The sequence below is a fragment of the Neocloeon triangulifer genome, unplaced genomic scaffold, assembly GCF_031216515.1.
Source record: "Neocloeon triangulifer isolate White Clay Creek 2 clone unplaced genomic scaffold, ASM3121651v1 ptg000012l, whole genome shotgun sequence".
NCBI classification, from domain to species: Eukaryota; Metazoa; Arthropoda; class Insecta; order Ephemeroptera; family Baetidae; genus Neocloeon; species Neocloeon triangulifer.
Genome location: NW_026775554.1, coordinates 9,508,646 through 9,524,866, shown reverse-complemented (window position 1 = coordinate 9,524,866; position 16,221 = coordinate 9,508,646). Strand labels below are relative to the sequence as shown.

At 39.5% G+C, this 16,221-nt stretch overlaps 1 protein-coding gene across 3 annotated transcripts in view; it reads left to right on the top strand.

Moving 5' to 3' along the window:
• Window positions 1–16,221, top strand: part of LOC132197435 (uncharacterized) — a 149,127-nt gene that overhangs the window by 96,426 nt on the left and 36,480 nt on the right. For all 3 annotated transcript variants that reach the window (XM_059620728.1, XM_059620726.1, XM_059620727.1), the window contains one exon: window positions 12,109–12,154. The gene's annotated coding sequence lies outside the window, so the exon portion shown is untranslated. The remainder of the gene's footprint in view (window positions 1–12,108; window positions 12,155–16,221) is intronic.

Here is a 16,221-nt window from a genome sequence, read left to right as displayed (position 1 = left end):
TGCCACTGTCGTCATTACATGCACTGCTCGGCTTGTGCATTATGCATGGGTGTCAATGCGCCGACCGCTGAGTGCTGGCCCCGAGGAATTAATCGCGTGGATGACTCGCAGATTGCCGCGGGCCACACACTCCAATTGCGGAATGTGGAGACCGTAATTATTTCCTGCCTCCGCATTCTTCAAGAATCAATTTGTCTGGCTAAGCCACAAAAAGTACAAAAACCGTATAAATTTTCTTTTAAAATTAGAATTATTTGGAATTTTATTCCAAACATTGATTGAGTAAACAAAAGGCTCTCATCTAATTTTTACTCACTAGATTTTAAAGTCGCAGGCATCTGTAAATTTTAATAGAAGTTGTTATATTTAGCAAATATGTGTAGAAAAAAATATTTCCCACATTAAAACTCAATCTCTTAATACATTATTATTCAAGTCGACTTTTCAAATGAAATTACCTGTTATTGTTTTCTTAAATAAAATTTACATATGTATTACATTAAATAGAACATTTTCAAGTAGAACAAAGCCATTTAAAAAGAAGTCTGTAATAATTCCAATCTTCTTCTATACTAATTGAAACGTGAGTGTCGATGTCAAATGGCTCGTTTATTTCTAAATAATCCAATTTCTCAGCAGTCACAAAATTAAGATATGAAACGGTTAACGCTGGGCATAAAATTTTAAGTGCTCTTGGCACGGTTCGTTGGCCGAGAGCCCTTAAATTATTATTCAATCCGCTTCAGCGACAGCAGCAGCTAACTAAACTATAAGCCGTAAACTTCCGAGCGAGCTGCCAATTACAGAAGGCAATTAAAATCCAAACTTTCGTTGGCTGCAGAGTCGCTGCCAGACTTATTTTTTTTTTCGCCGAGCGAAAGAAAAGAAGTGCCAGGCGCACCGTTTATACAATTTAAATTGGAACTGGTCTCGGGAGTGTACACACCACGTTGCGCGCGATTCAACTAGCACCAACGCTACATTACTCTGTCTGTAAAAAGCGAAACAATAAATTTGGCCAGGCCGGTCTGTTTATATTAAATTCCTCTCTCTCTGCTGGCCATATTGCGCGCGATGGTTTCTTGTTACATATCAAATAAAAAGTTTCTAGCGCACACTTTTTTGTGTGTGTCTGCTCGCAGGGTGTAGACGTCCAGTTGGTGTAGTTCCGCCCGCGCGATATTGCACCAAGTTGGCGCGAACGGCCTCACCACAAACTTGGACCGAGGGAGAACATTTTGGCCAGCGGGTGAGTGTCTTCTCTCCTCTTTCCAATCGATATCGATGGAAAACGCTTGCACACAACATCTTGTGCGCTTCCGCCGTGACTGACAGAGTTATGGCCCCACGCGAACAAAGCTCTGCCGAACGCCGTCTTAATTATCGGCGCTGGAAATCGTCTCTGCAGCTTCTTGGAAACGCTTCAATTAATTTCGTGATGGGCGTTTGACGTTCGATCCCCTGCTGCAAACTTTAATGTCCTTTACGCGAGGCGCTCTTCACATTCCTCCCACAATCAAAATAAGCCTCGTCGAGGAGAATCTATTTTTGCGGCCACCAAAGTTTTAATAATAGGTGATGCTCAAAATTCAAGACGACCCTCAGTGGGACGAACTTTCTTTCTTTCTTTCTTGTGCCCACGCAAGTTTCGCGGATAAAAAATGAACCCTCGTGGAAAAATGAATAATTTATTTCCGAAATTCATCTTTTTTTCGCTGCGAGCGGACGGGAGTGGTGCACACGCCACAAAATATATGGTCTGCCACGAATTTTCGACGGCTGAATGGATGGATGCTCGCGTTTGCTTGTTCTAGCAGTTTGTGCTGAATCGCCGGAAAAAATCATCTCCCCGACTTGAGTTAATGCGATTATAGATTAACCAGAAATTTGCCAAACAACACAAGGCGGTTTCGCTTTGTTTCTACGCATTTTGCGATTTATTTTATTCTATTGACTGGAGAAGATATATCTGCTGGCAAACGAAGATCACAATAAATATCCAATTTCTTGACTCTGGCTTATTTTTTGTTGCAAATAAAAAAGATAATACAGTTGCGGAATATATATGAGAAATGATGACCTATTGTTTTTTTATGGAATCAGCCAATTCGTATAAAAAATTCATATACTCCATGTCACAATAAAATTATATTTTCTCGTTTTGTATTAAAAAGTTTTGCTTAAATCGTGGATTTTTTTTTAATCTACATTAAATTTGAAATTATAATTTTGATATGCCCGAAAAGTTAAATTTAAGCCAGTACACCAATTGAATTGTCCTGATTGTGAGCAATGAATAATTTTAACTTTCTAAAAGTTTTATTTTATCCTCATATTTTATTTAAAAAATGAAATCGTATCATAGAAACTCGGTGAGCCTCGATACTATTTATTGCATTTTGTTGTCAATTACATGAAACACTGAGCCACGTGTCGTGTATTTCTCATTTTCGCTATCTGAGCCACACAGGCGCCAAACCCAGTCTGCGTTGCAAATCCCGTGTTAGCCTATTAGGCTGCCAAAGCGTCACGGCCGTATTTCTGTGCAAAGCCAGTGCGAAAAGATCATCGCCGCTACATAAAGCAGCAGCCAGTCGACGCGGCGCTTTCACTCCTTTCTTTTCGCCTGCTCGGTATGACACAACGCGATACTGGGCTCTTTAGATTTATGTGCCGCTCTTATGCTGGGTGGCACGGTCATTTTTCCTTGGCGAGTCTTTTTTTCAAAAGAATTGCCAAACAAAGGCACGCTGGCCGGAATGAAAAGTTGCGAGTAAACAGATATAAATGGCTGCCAACGCCGCAGATAAATCTCCATCCGCGTTGGCGCAAATAATCGGATAATTTATCGCCATCATCGACCAACCGTCTTTGTTTTTTGCTAATTAGCTTTCAGGAGAGAGATTCTTTTCGCGCCCAATCGACGGATGGCGATGGATTGCCTCGGCGCTTATCTGGACAAGTTCCATGAGTGCGGCTGTAAATATAAAAAAGTAGGTCCGTTTTGGCAGAGATTTAGGACTTGCCATTCGTATGGAAATTAGCTTGGAAATGAATTATTTCTTTCTTCTCAACAAACTTTTGGTACGTGTCTAAAAAAAACTCACTTCTGTTGAAGAGAAGGAATATTTTTTTACCGTTATAAAACTCCAAGCAAATTTTCCACATCGATATTGTTTTTATCTTTGGGAAAACAAACCCGTTTCTGCCAGTCAAAGTTAGGGGCTGATTAAAATTTCATGATTGCAATTCCTCCGAGGGAATATACCGCTCTCCATACCAGCTTTGAGCTGAAAAATTGGATTAAACAGCAGCTAGTTTGCAACAATACACGAAGGAGCATTACAAGAGAGTTACGCCAACAAATTACATAACAAATAGCTTCCGAGACTCTTGCTCACTCTCTATGTATCAACTAATAAACAGCTTATGTATACGGCGGCGAAACTAATTGCAAACAATTTCCAATTCTCCAGCGCTGTTCCAACAAAAAGTGGCCAAGAGCGCTTCAAATTTGATAGAAGAGGAAACAGAGGGGGCCGTAAAAGTTGCTGCTAACTAACTGCATTATCTGGACCGCAGAGTTGTTGGTGGCGAGCGAGTTTGGTGTTTTTCTTTTGCAGTCGCTTGCTCGCTCTGGGTGTGATGGCGGTGCACGTTTTCATTCCGTTATGGCTGAACTAACTCTAATAAAAGCTCATGAAGGCGCGAGCGCCTGGTGCCGAGCGCGTGTGTTTTTACCCGCCTTCCTATTACACAAAAGAGTTATTAAAATAATACAACTTTTATCATCCTGTTTTATTTTCCCACTACTTTACTTTGGCGACAAAATTTAGAACCGCAATAACTTGGCTGCGGAGAACCGGCTGCTCTCACGTGTACTTAATCATTTAAAAATGCTCCGAGAATTAAATGGTGCGCTCCTTTTTTACGCTCCTTCGACTTTTTATCTTCGTGAGAGAGACGACGCTGCTGCACCACATTTTACAGCTTGCTATTTACAATTGGCCATATAAAGTACATGCCTGCATTTATCAGCTTTGGCATAAATTTTTAAAAGTTCTCAACAAGGAAAAAATTCAGTTTTTTCATTGTTCGCCACATGAGCAACACTGTTTACTTATCCAATAAATGCATGTATATTTCCCCTTATAGCTGCAAAAAGATTAGTTTTGTGCGATGCATTAGGGTAATGAACGTTATTTTCATTAATAGCATTTTTAATTTTCTAGCCCCTCTTTTTGATAAATGAATTTAAAATTATATTCTGATCAAAAATGAAGCTAACTTCTACATCAGATTTGAGAGTGGTATAGAAAAAATAAGAATTTTTTGTCTTGTTCTACACTGTAAAAAGGTTTGTGTGAACACCAAAAATTGTTCACTTTTATGCAACATTTTCAACGTTCTCAAAATATTGAACTTTCTATCTACACCAGTTTCAAGGAATTATTTTCCACTTCAATACTTTTATCTCTGAATGAGAATTTTTTACTTCAGACTTCTCCCTTTTGATCTTACCAAACAATACATGCGAGTAGCCTAAGGCTATACCTTCAGAAAAATTCCACGTCCCCTTCCCAATTTGCGGATTCTTTTTCATGTTTGTATTTTAAACCATGTTAGATTTTGATCTGATAAAAGCAGAATTTGGATTTGAGGACATCCCAGACAGTCCTTGCGTTCAAAAATAAGTCGCGTGCGCCGACTACGAATGAAATATTGCTCATTAAAGAAGACGTCGTCCAATTTGCTGGCAATTAAGTCGCAATCCAGCTTAATCAAGTATGCAACCCGCGCAGCGTAGATAACTAACTCGTTGCCTAACTCATTTGGGCCCCTTCTTTCTGCTGCTAGGCGTGCGAGAGGCGGAAAGTAGTGCGTGCCTCTGCAGCTATCTCTGGAACGAAATATGAGAGATCGGGAAAGAAAGATTTTCCTTTCTTTATTTTTTCCCTCGGAGAGAAGCGCCCCTCGTCGGCGTCGTGTATTTTGTAACTAAATAAAGTGGTGGTGCCAGGCGGGATGAATGCAGGCGAAAGGGGACAAAAGAGTACACGGCTAGAGGCGTCTATTGTTCCCGGCGAGCTGTCTTTAATATCGGCGGGACTTCGGGACGTTGCTTATCTGATGGAAGGGCCCTTCTCCCACATCCCCAACAGCGACTTCTCTCTCTCTCTCTCGGTATGCACGTAGCGCTGAAAATATTGCGTGAAATTGGTTTGGCTGCTGCCGGGGGAAAATGGGGCCACAAATCAGGCGCAAGGAGATGGAAAGAAAGTGGCTCGATCCAGCAGATGGACTTGCTGAGAGAGTAACTGATTTACGATTGATTTCTCCGTCTGTCCATCCGACCAACCAACCGACCGACCGACCGCTCCGAGAAAATTATGTCCCCTGAATCAATATTCCAGAGACGAGTTGATGGTGCGGTCGGTGGTGAAAATACCATCTGACGGTTGATGGGAAAACGTCGACTGAATATTCGTAGCGCTGAAAGAGTGACATTTGTAATCATGTAAGACACATATTTTAATTGTTTGCATATATTTTGATATTTGAAAATGAACACTAGAGATTAAAGTGGACAACAATTTTTCTGATTTCTAATTATTATGTTATTAATAATATTAATATCATTAATATTAATATACATTTAAAAATTGATTAAAAAAAAAACATTTTAGGATTTTTAGTTACAAATTGTGTTTATTAATGTATCACCGGGCATTTTTACTAATAATTTGTATTATATCAGTTAAAACAAAAGGAAAAATTCTTCATATTTTTTAATCTGCAGAATTTCCAAAAACCTTCCTGCTAAAAAAGACTTTTCTGTTATTTATTGTGACAATGAGGAACAACTTGATCCGGGTCTCTTTTAAGTAAAATTATGAAGACTAAAAACTAGTCTTTCTTTGGAAAAAGAAAATAAATTTTATGATAGTCTAAACGTACTCAAATTAAATAAATTATCAGAGCTTGGACGTTTTGAAAATATGGAACGTTTCAATTGCAATTTCTTTCTACTATCATCTCTCCTCGGAGACAGTTCCTATAAACTCGTGGGTTTTGAATTGTACTATTAAATCCCCGAGGGTAGCGCGACCTCGATTTTTCTGTCGCCTTTGTCACGTCGCTCACGAATCTTATGAAATTTTAATACAGAGTGCGGCACGCCGTTTTGCTCGGCACTGGTGCTTTCGCGCAGCGGGACAGAAAGATATAGAGGAGCGGCGTTTTCTTCTAGGAGCTGCTGCATTATGAATGCTAATGCCCTCTTTAATTGTCTCACTTATCTGACAGGCTAATTTATAACGCATTTACATACCTTGGAGTAAGGCGGAAGAATGAGCGTGGAAATTTATTTTTATGGCCACTGCTTTCTCGTGTGTCTGTCTGGGTGTGCATGCGGAATTTTATATATTTTATGCATTACACGGGCCGACTAGGTATAAATGAGAGAAAGCACATCCACGTGTACGCGCCGCGCTGCATACAAAAATGAAGGTGTGATTATGGGGCTGGTCTCGGGGCACGGAAGTTGAACAAATGTTGAAATATGGAAGGAAATGAGAGAGAAAAGGAGCACAGTTAGCATAAATTTTGCCTCCTCTGTTAGCAGATAATACATTCACATTTTTATGCACGGCACCCGCCCGCCACCTGATTCGAGCGTTCCCTCTGTTTGAGTTTCAGCTCCCTTCGTTACTCTTGGGCGCGGCAGCGGCGGCGGCGTTTGATGACGGCTTTGATATGCATCTCTCCTTTCCTCCACGGTGATACCACCGCAGGTAGCGAGAGAGGACGAACACCGAGCCAGAGATTTATGGGCCGGGCGAAAAAGGTGCACGGAATAAAAAAATCTAATGTGAATGGAACCGAGAATATTTGCACGCAGAGCGCCTAATAATATTAGTGGAGACAGGAAATTAGAATTTTCGTGCCAAGGAAAACATTCCTTTTCATTTATTGTAATACTAACATTTTCAAGCTTGAAGTGAATAAAGCGAAAATATATATCTATAAAAAGATTTTCATTATTTATAAAATATTTTGGTTGTTAATAAATATTTTAATAAGGATTAGTATTACAATAAAAAAAAACATTTTATATTAGTAACTATATTATTATTTTTGAGTTAAAATTTAATTATTTATATTTTGTGAGTTTATAAAATTTTTTTGTTATTAATAAGTTGGAGTCAAAAGCTTCATACCAAACATATACGTAGTCAAATATGTAAAAAAAATTATTTGCCATTGTAGCTGCCATAGGAAGTCTCCTTCTAATGCGATGGAAAATGTGCACTCTCCTTTCTCAGTCAGATCATTTTCATGATATTTTTTGCTCCTGCATATATCATATCTCCCGTCTTTGACGAGTACAAAGAGTATCTTTGTGTGGCACAGTGCAGGTATCTCTCTTCCATCCAACCATCGTTCCAATCAGCCAATCGTACGCCCTTTTCAAAGGTAAATACACACCCTGCAATCGCACACATCACAAGAGCTTGCACGTCAGACTTCTGGGAATGCGCAAAGTTCAAAGAGGAATTCTCGTGTGTCACTTGCAAAATACAAAAGCAGCACTCACGCTGCCTCATTTTGTTCGCGGAAATCTATTTATCGCAAAAGGCAGGATGCAAATAATTCAGCAGCGCATTTTGAATTTTCCTCGTAGCGCTACTTCGAATGGCCTTTATTATTACGACTCCTTCGAGTGTGTTTTTCTTTCAAAGCAAAGAAGTGCGGACGGACCACTTCTGTGGGAAATGATCCGTGAACGGCTGCATTTATGATCTGTAACAATGGTCTCGCGGATTTGAAACTTATGCCCTTGGGAATAAAAAGCGAGCGGCGAAAAGTAACTTTTGATGATGGATGCCGCTGGCTGGTTGGGAATGTTTGACTTGGAGATTAGGTCAATCTCCGGGTCGCTAAAAACCAGCCATTTTTATGACTTCCCGCTTTATGGCGCGCGGTGTGTGCTTTTCATTATTACTTTATGCCCGCTCGATTTGTCGTCGACCTGTTGTAAAAGTTTTTGCCCATTTCTCAGTCGAAGCCAAATCGAAGCGAAACTTGCAGTGTCAATTTGCCAGCATCGATTCCGACACACCCCAGTTGCTACTTGCAACGCCACGACGACGGCACCAGGCTTTGATTGAAGGGTCGTATTACTGTAAACAAGCTTGTAATTTGCATGTGCTTAGGGTGTTTCCATCAACAAGGTCTCACGAGGTCTTTATGCAAAAGTAATAGCTGCCGCAAATAGCTTTGGAGCCGCTATGGAGATCAATCAAGGTCTGACGGCGCAAAGTAGCAAATCGAACCAGATTTGAATATTTTCTTCCGTTCTTCCTCATTTTGTTACAAAAATCTGCGTTAATTTAAACCGGTCTGAATGGAACCAAAACATTTAAAGCGAATGTTCTTATGTACACAAAAAAAGTGTAATTTGTACCCAAACACTCTAAAAAAGTTATGTGTATTGTATTTAGACTGTAAATAAACTAGGGAATCGTCGCTGCAAAAAAAAAAATAAAGAATAAAGAATAAAAGGAAAAAAATACATAAACTTTCATGAAATTCACCTGGAGTGTTGGCTTCCAATGCAAAAAAATAATTCAATATTTTACAATTTTGGAAAATCTTCACTTTGTGGGAAATTTTAATTCAAAAGGATTGTTTTGAATAAACACCCCAATAGTAAACTCTAGGGTTGGTTGATTAAATATTGAAGCACTGTAATGCATGACAAGTAGCAGGCAGTGAGCGAGAGGATGATTATCCAGCAGCATTTATTTGTGAGAAACCACGCGCGTTCTGTGTGCTGCAGAGCAATAGTATCACAAGCCACATAATGTGCAGCCAAGCAAGACCAACCGGCAAACGGCCCCAGGCAAAATTACAATTATTCGAAATGGTGTAATTGCTCTGCAGAGCTGTAATTGGCGTGGTAGCGGCAGTGCGTCTCTGGCCGAAACTGCACCGCCTTTTACATATAATGTAGGAACACGCGTTTTACATGCAAGACAGAGCTGTAAAAATTTTAAAAATGTTTAAACTCTTATTTTGCATTTTGAATTTATGTTGGATTTAATAAATATATTTATATAATTATTTCCTTACTTAATTTTTTAAATATTTATTTTTTCTGGTATTCCAATAATTTTCTGACTAAAAAATTTACTATATAATAATTCATTCCTAATTCAGATGTATAAAAAAATAAATTTACTGGTGTTGCAGAAGTTATAGCTTATTATTGGAGTACAATATATTAGTAGAATTTCGGGAATTACAGTAGAATCATATCATATTTTTTTTTGCGAATTTGAGAGAGTAAAATAAATTAATTTTTCTCTAAAAATATTAAACATTACTTGTGAATAAATTCAAACAGAGCAGACATTAATAAAATGGAAGTTCTCCGCAGCACAATTTGTTATTTGAGGTGCCTTTCTGTGAACAACGTGACTTTCTTTCCTGCTTGCGAATCGAAAGTCCAGTCAGTCGCTTCTAAAGGAAGTGTCACAAAAAGCCGGTCAATCTTTCGCCAGCCAGCACGGCAAAGATGGTTCGTTACCCGTGGCGGTCGTAGCGTGATTTACGCCGGTCTCACCAACAGATTCTCATTATCCAACTTTCTTCGCCAGCGTCCCTTGCAGCGCCGGTCGTTTTTTATTAAGGTGAGCAAACAAACAAACAAACTGCGCGCCATTAAACGACGAGTTTTTCTTTCTTTCTTTCTCTTGGCCGCGCACGCATGAGTCGCTTGTCAGAGCGCAATATTTACTAATTTAATTCTGCCGCGACCCAAATTGTGAATGGTGGGCCAACTTTTCACCCCCACCTAATGTACACGCCGAGTTTCCAAAGTTCGCAATCCCATTAGCGCTATTATTGTTGGTGTTTGCCTTTTTTGGTCGGCGGCGGCGAAACAAGCCTGCCAAACAAAGTGATTAAGCGACGAGAGCGCGCACCCCTGATAAATTGCAGCGCACCGAATGCTAAACGGATCTGCGTGTCAGAGGTTTGTTTTAATTTGACTTGACGTGGATTTTTTTCCCGGCCCGTTTTTATTTGCGTTATTATGTTGTTCTAACTGCCGCGGATTAAAGTGTAATTCGCAGAATTAGCGCCTTTTTTTGCTATTCGCCCTGCACGTGCCCAATTCGGGCCGGCGGCTTTTATTATTTAATTCGCACCGCCAAATTGGCTTTTAAACACGCTCCTTTTTTTAAACGCACCACGTCTGCTGCAAATTACGAACATTTCGCAATTTTATGGTCGACCTGGTGTTACTCAACAACCTGCAGACAACTTTTGACCAGACTTTATGATGGGTGGTAAAAATTTGGTAAAAAAAATGAGCCATACATGATTTTTATATTTTGCTTTTTTTAATCATCAAATGGAATTCCACATATTTGTTTCCCAATCATTTAATTAATAGCGAATAAATTTCGCTTGCATGTGTGAATCGTGTTTCCTCACTTGAAAAGTCCGTTAATTTAGAGTTGATTAAAAATTCCTAAAATAAACATCAAAGGAAATCATTTTGATTCACATAAGTTAATGAAGACTTCTCGCGATTCCGTTTTCCTCTAAAGTGTTATCTGTAATAATGATATTAATAATGAAACTTGCTTGTAATAAATTGGATCAAAGCAACAGGAAATTCCTGAAGGCAAAGTAGTTTAGAGTTTATTAATGTTAACTTTTTAATTCTTTTCATGTTAATAAAAATTGAGTCATGTAATTCAGTTTAATCCCTTGTATGTATTTTCATATTTTTTTTAAGGAAAACTGTATTTTATCTAATAAAATTGCTCTCTCTGCCCGCCGTCTAAAGGAAAATTTCATTAAACTTTTCCAACGACGGCGCATCTCCAAAACAAAACCATTTCACCTCGCGTCTTTCCTCTTTTCCTTCTTTTCCTCTCAAGGTCTATAATTGTTTCGCTCCATTATTATTTCGAGCGCACACAGCAGCCAAAGGAAAAACTTCTCAGCGCAGACGGAAAACCTTTTGGCCTTTTCTCTCTTGCACTTTTTTATATCCGACATGTAAAGGAAAAGTTAATAACGTCTCGGCTTGAAAATTCAGGCGCCCGTCAACACTTAAAAAGCTTTCCCGACTCAAACGTCAATCAGCGTTACACACACCCGCTTTTTTGTCAGGCAAATCCAACGAAGACAGTTGCTGCTCTGATGATAGGAAAATAATTTGAAAGGAGAAATTAAACAGCTACACTACATTCTTCTCGCACTTCTTTTTCCTCGTTTTTTTTCTTATCTCGTTGGGACTGGAGGGAAATATGAGAAACGTCTCAACGGTGGTCGGACCCGACAGAACCCAAGTTGATAAAAATGAATAATGCAACGTCGTAAATTAGCTTTTTTCATGCAAACTTCGCCTTTTATATTAGCAATTAGTCCCAGTGGAGGGAAAGAGATATAAAGATGTATATAAAAAAAGAGACACAATTTACATACAACGCAAAATTAATTCCGAAGTGTGTCTGTATAATCTTTCTTTTTGTATGAGGAAATGATGAAGCGCCGCGTGTCGCCCGAGGCGAAAGACACCGAGTGCGGTGCCACACCGAATCTGAAATTCATATCGGCTCGAAGGAGGCCGCACCGTAAAAATGCACGCGAATTTGCATTTTGACTGACACCCGCTCACAAGTGTGTTGGAAATTTATTTCCTCACTGACGTGTTGCCGCCGCACTTTTCGCACTCGAATTCTTCCTTCTCACTTTCGAGAACACGGAAATCAGCCAGTGTGTGTGTTTAATGTTATTCCACGTCGCAGGTGTGGCAAAAAAACTCAGATGTGCACGAAAACCCACATGTCACTCAATCTGACTCTTTTAAATGGAAGCCCGTGACGTTAGAACTCCGAATAAAGCCCATAAAAAAACGAAAAATATTTATTATGCAATGGTTATTATAGAACAAGACAGTTTGAAACAATTGGTTAGCCTGAAAATTCGTCAAAAATAACTTAATTTAAAGTAGTTGATGGGATGATTTTTTAACAAAATTTACATTTAAAAATGTGATTTCTAAATTTGTAATTTTTCTGTTTCCAGGTTCTGTGAAGGATAAATCATCTTCCTCCTCAGATATTTGATTGAGGTGAGTGCAAAAAAAATTTGAGGAGGGTTGATAAATAGGCGGAATCATCAAGTTGTAATCTTGCTCAAGATTGAATCCTCGGAATGGCTTGAGAAATGGAAATTGCGCCACCGGTGGCCACTCGTGCGAACACGGCAACCTCTCTCGTTGGGCAGTCTGGCCGCGTGCCGGGCAGCCTGCCGCCCTTTATTGGCCCTCGGGGACGTCCGGTGTAGCAACTTGTGTGTTTAGATGACGACGAATTCCGTCCGAAGGAATTGGCAAGCTAATTGCCTTCGCAGGGAGAACTTTGCTCGGGCCAATAATAAGCAGACGATCGATATATGGGCGCGGCAGTTTGCGCCTCTAATAATAATGTCGACGTCGATGACGACACTTTTAATTGTATTCGTGTCATATCTGGGTTAACGACGCCTCCTGTGTGATGGAATGCCACTCCGCCGGCGGCCCTCAGGGGCGGAATGGGCACATTGTGCTCTCTCGCGAATAATTTATTGAAGAGAGAGAAGTAGCGTGCAATTCAATTTTGATCGGCGACGATCGACCTTTGACGGGAGTGGTGTGCATTTGCTGGCAATAAAGGTCTGATTCGTTTTATTCAGAGCTAATCAAGAAGTCAAATGGCTTCTACGGTTGAGAGTGACAGCAGACTGAAATTAGATCTTTGCAAATGAAATGAGACATCAACATCAGTCGATGCGAAATTACGTTGCTTTTACATGGCGGAGTGGATTGTTTAATTATGCATGGATTTCTTTTTCTTATTGAAAACCAAGGAAGTTCAAGCAAATAGATGGAAAAAATGAAGTTAAAAATGAATTTTATTGGTGTACCACAAGGCAATCTCTGCCGATATTGAGATACATAATAAAAATATTTAAAAGTTATAATGAAAAGAAAAGCTACAACAATTGAGAAGACAAATCACACACATGTTCTGAAAAACCTTTTCAAAAAAAAATTCGAGGAAATATATTTAAGCATTCTTTGCAAATCATAAATTTGGATACTAAAATTGGCAAAAAAAAAAACATTTTTTCAGCACTGAAACTAGAGCACTAAATAAATACGCTTTTTTGTCTCTCAAGTCTTCTTGTAGACCATGTTGAAAACCTTTAACTCTGGTCATCATTTTCCGTGTATATTTTGCGATTATTTTTTAAATTTTTTCACAAATTCTTAGCTCCACTAGTGAAGTTGTTAATTAATTTGACGTTCCTAATAAATTGTTATATTAGTTTGATTTATAATCAATTTTTAACGAAAATATTTCCAAGTTGTAAATTTTAAATATTTGGTCAATTGATTTTAAAATGCCAAAGATAGATTCAGTAAATATATTTATTAATAAAATTCACACAATTGCCTCTCTATAAAATTATGCAAGACTTTTGTAATTTTTAATTTTGAAGTTAATTGTAAGATGCTCCCTCCTGGATCCGCCACTGTTGAATTTGCATTTCGCCCACTTCGCCAGCCGCAAGTCGTTTCATTATCACCGTCTGAGACGTGATGCATGTGATATTAAATATGTGGGCCCGGCGCGTTCACACACCCGCCGCCGTCGCCCAACTCGAACATTACATGCAGCGCGCGCTGTTTATCGCTTTTTAATTCTATTTGCATCTCATTATCGGCTCAAATGAACTAGATGCAAATTCGCCAGATGACGCGGTCGCTCACTCCCTCGGATACAATTTGCTTACATGCGCCCCATTATAGTGCGCCGCAGACTTAATCAGACTGAATAATGTAGATCGCGTCGAAATTGCTTTTAATGCAACCCGCCAAGCACGGTCGACTTATCGGAGCCAAAGTTTATTAAATTGATCGACCAGAGTGAGAGAGAGAGAAAGTTGAGCAATTTGTTAATTAATTAGCCCTGTTTATTTTCGGTTTTGAAGATGCAATTAATCAAATTCCATCGCGAACTTTTCGAGCGCAGCTTGCGGTCGGAGCGCGGTAATGAAATTATGCCTGAATTTCTCCACGGGGGTGACAGACAAATTGATTGGCCTCCTCCACCCTTCGCATTCCTTCCTTCCAAGTCAATCCGGAGCGGCGGTTCGATTTAAGAATTGTTCTTTCTCTCCTTCAATTCATTTCGCCCGCAGTGAGAGAGAGAGAGAGAGAGAGAGAGAGATGCAATTTTTCCTGACTGGGCTATAAATCCACGCCGCGGCAATCCATTTTCCAATCTCCTCCGCCGTCGTCCGCTATCGTTAAAATTAATCAAATCAATTTCAAGATTGACGCGACTCCATTTTCGCACATTCGCGCGCCGAAAATGATTTCCGAGAGAGACGCGCAGATAAAATTCCACCAATTAGTGTAATGATGACCGATCTTCTTGAAACCCCTTCTAACGAAGATTTAAACGGTGCAGGCCGACCGGCCACCTTTTTTTGCGCTGCATCCTCGGGGAAAAGGTCGCTTGATCTCGGGATCTATCCGGCGACGAAATCTCTCTCGTTGCACTCTTTTCTTTCGGCGTGCGGTCTACTTTTGCGGGAAATTGATGTCAAAAGTGTATAAAAAGAGACGAAAGGCTTACTCGGGGAATCATAGTGAAATGAAAAAAGGGCTCACTCAGTGGGCGGAAGAAAAATTGCTACACATTACCAGTGCCACGCCAGCTTTTTCGCGCCCCGTAAGAAGGCAAACGCGCTGAATTCGCGGCAGTGAGAGAGGAGATTTTGTACGGCGCGTGTAAAAAGAGACGTGAGGATTTGTAGCGAGAATGTTTGCAGAGAATAAATTTAAATGCTTTTTGCGGCTTGCAGTTTTGTCACGTCGCGTCTCGCCGCGCGGCTCTTTTGACAGGTCGAAAAGAAATCCGCTCTCGGGATTTTCGTGTTGTGTCTCGGAAATGAAAAGTTGCATTTGGAAAATAAACATTAATGGCTTTTGTGACGTATTAAACGGTTTCTTCAATTTTCTTGGTTTACAAAAACCTTTCACTTTGAAACCAAAAGTAAAATCATAAAAATATATAATGAATTAACAAAAGTTTGCCTTCTTATTATTTGGCAAGAGTTGTAACAAATAAAATTCTTTACATTCAAGTGTAGTAATTTTTCTTATAAAAACAAGTGTTTGTTGTTTCAATTTGAATCTTCAAAGGTCCCTTAAATGGTGATATTTTCTAATATCAGTTTGATTGGGATATAATTTTTGCCTAAAAATAATGATAAATATTTATTCAATCAATTCAAGCAACTTTCAAACTCGTAAAAATATTTTCCGTAAAAATCATTTTACACATTTTAACTGTAATCTGTTTTTTACTTGCAAACTTTATTTACTGAATGCCCACATACATCATATTTACACGTAAATACAAATTTTTTTTTAAATTTGTCGAACACATTTTTTTTTTTAATTTTTGTTCTCGTGGCACAGATGAAAAATATCTGCGCTTGTGGCTTTATTGTGAATTATAAAAAATTCCGCGTTTCTGTTTTTGGCCCTCGCGCACGCAGCATAAGGTACTTTATAAAAAGCTGTGCAGGGTCGGGCGGTTGGTCTGTCGGTGGGGCGCACAAAGCCGAGAGAGCGAGCACGCCATTATGCGCGAGTGCGTAATTCATCACTTCTGGGCAATTTGTTTTCGTTAAAGGCTAAGCACACACATGTTGGAGGTGCCGGAATTTTTATCCGGCGCTGGCAGCGCGCGGTAATCAATTGCCAAGGTGTCAAGTGAGAGAGCAGAGTCAAAAAAGAGAGGCGCCTAGTTGATCGCCTTTTAATGCATTCATGGCCCAGGTGCGGAGACAGATTGGCCGCCTTGAATTATGACACACGCGCGCGCATGGACCAGAATTATTTTCCACCAGCTGCGTCCGTTAAGAAAGAGCTCACGCTTCCATGAATCAAACCTTCTGTCACTGATACGTGCGCTCGCAGGGATGCCCTGGAAATGCAGAAAGCAAACAAAAGAGCCTGAATTGCGCCTCATGATCAGTTTTATATAAAAAAAATTAACTCTATAGCTTTAAAATTTACAAGACCTATAATTTTACTTAAGTAAATGAAAATTTGATAATGAATTTATTAAAAATTAAAGA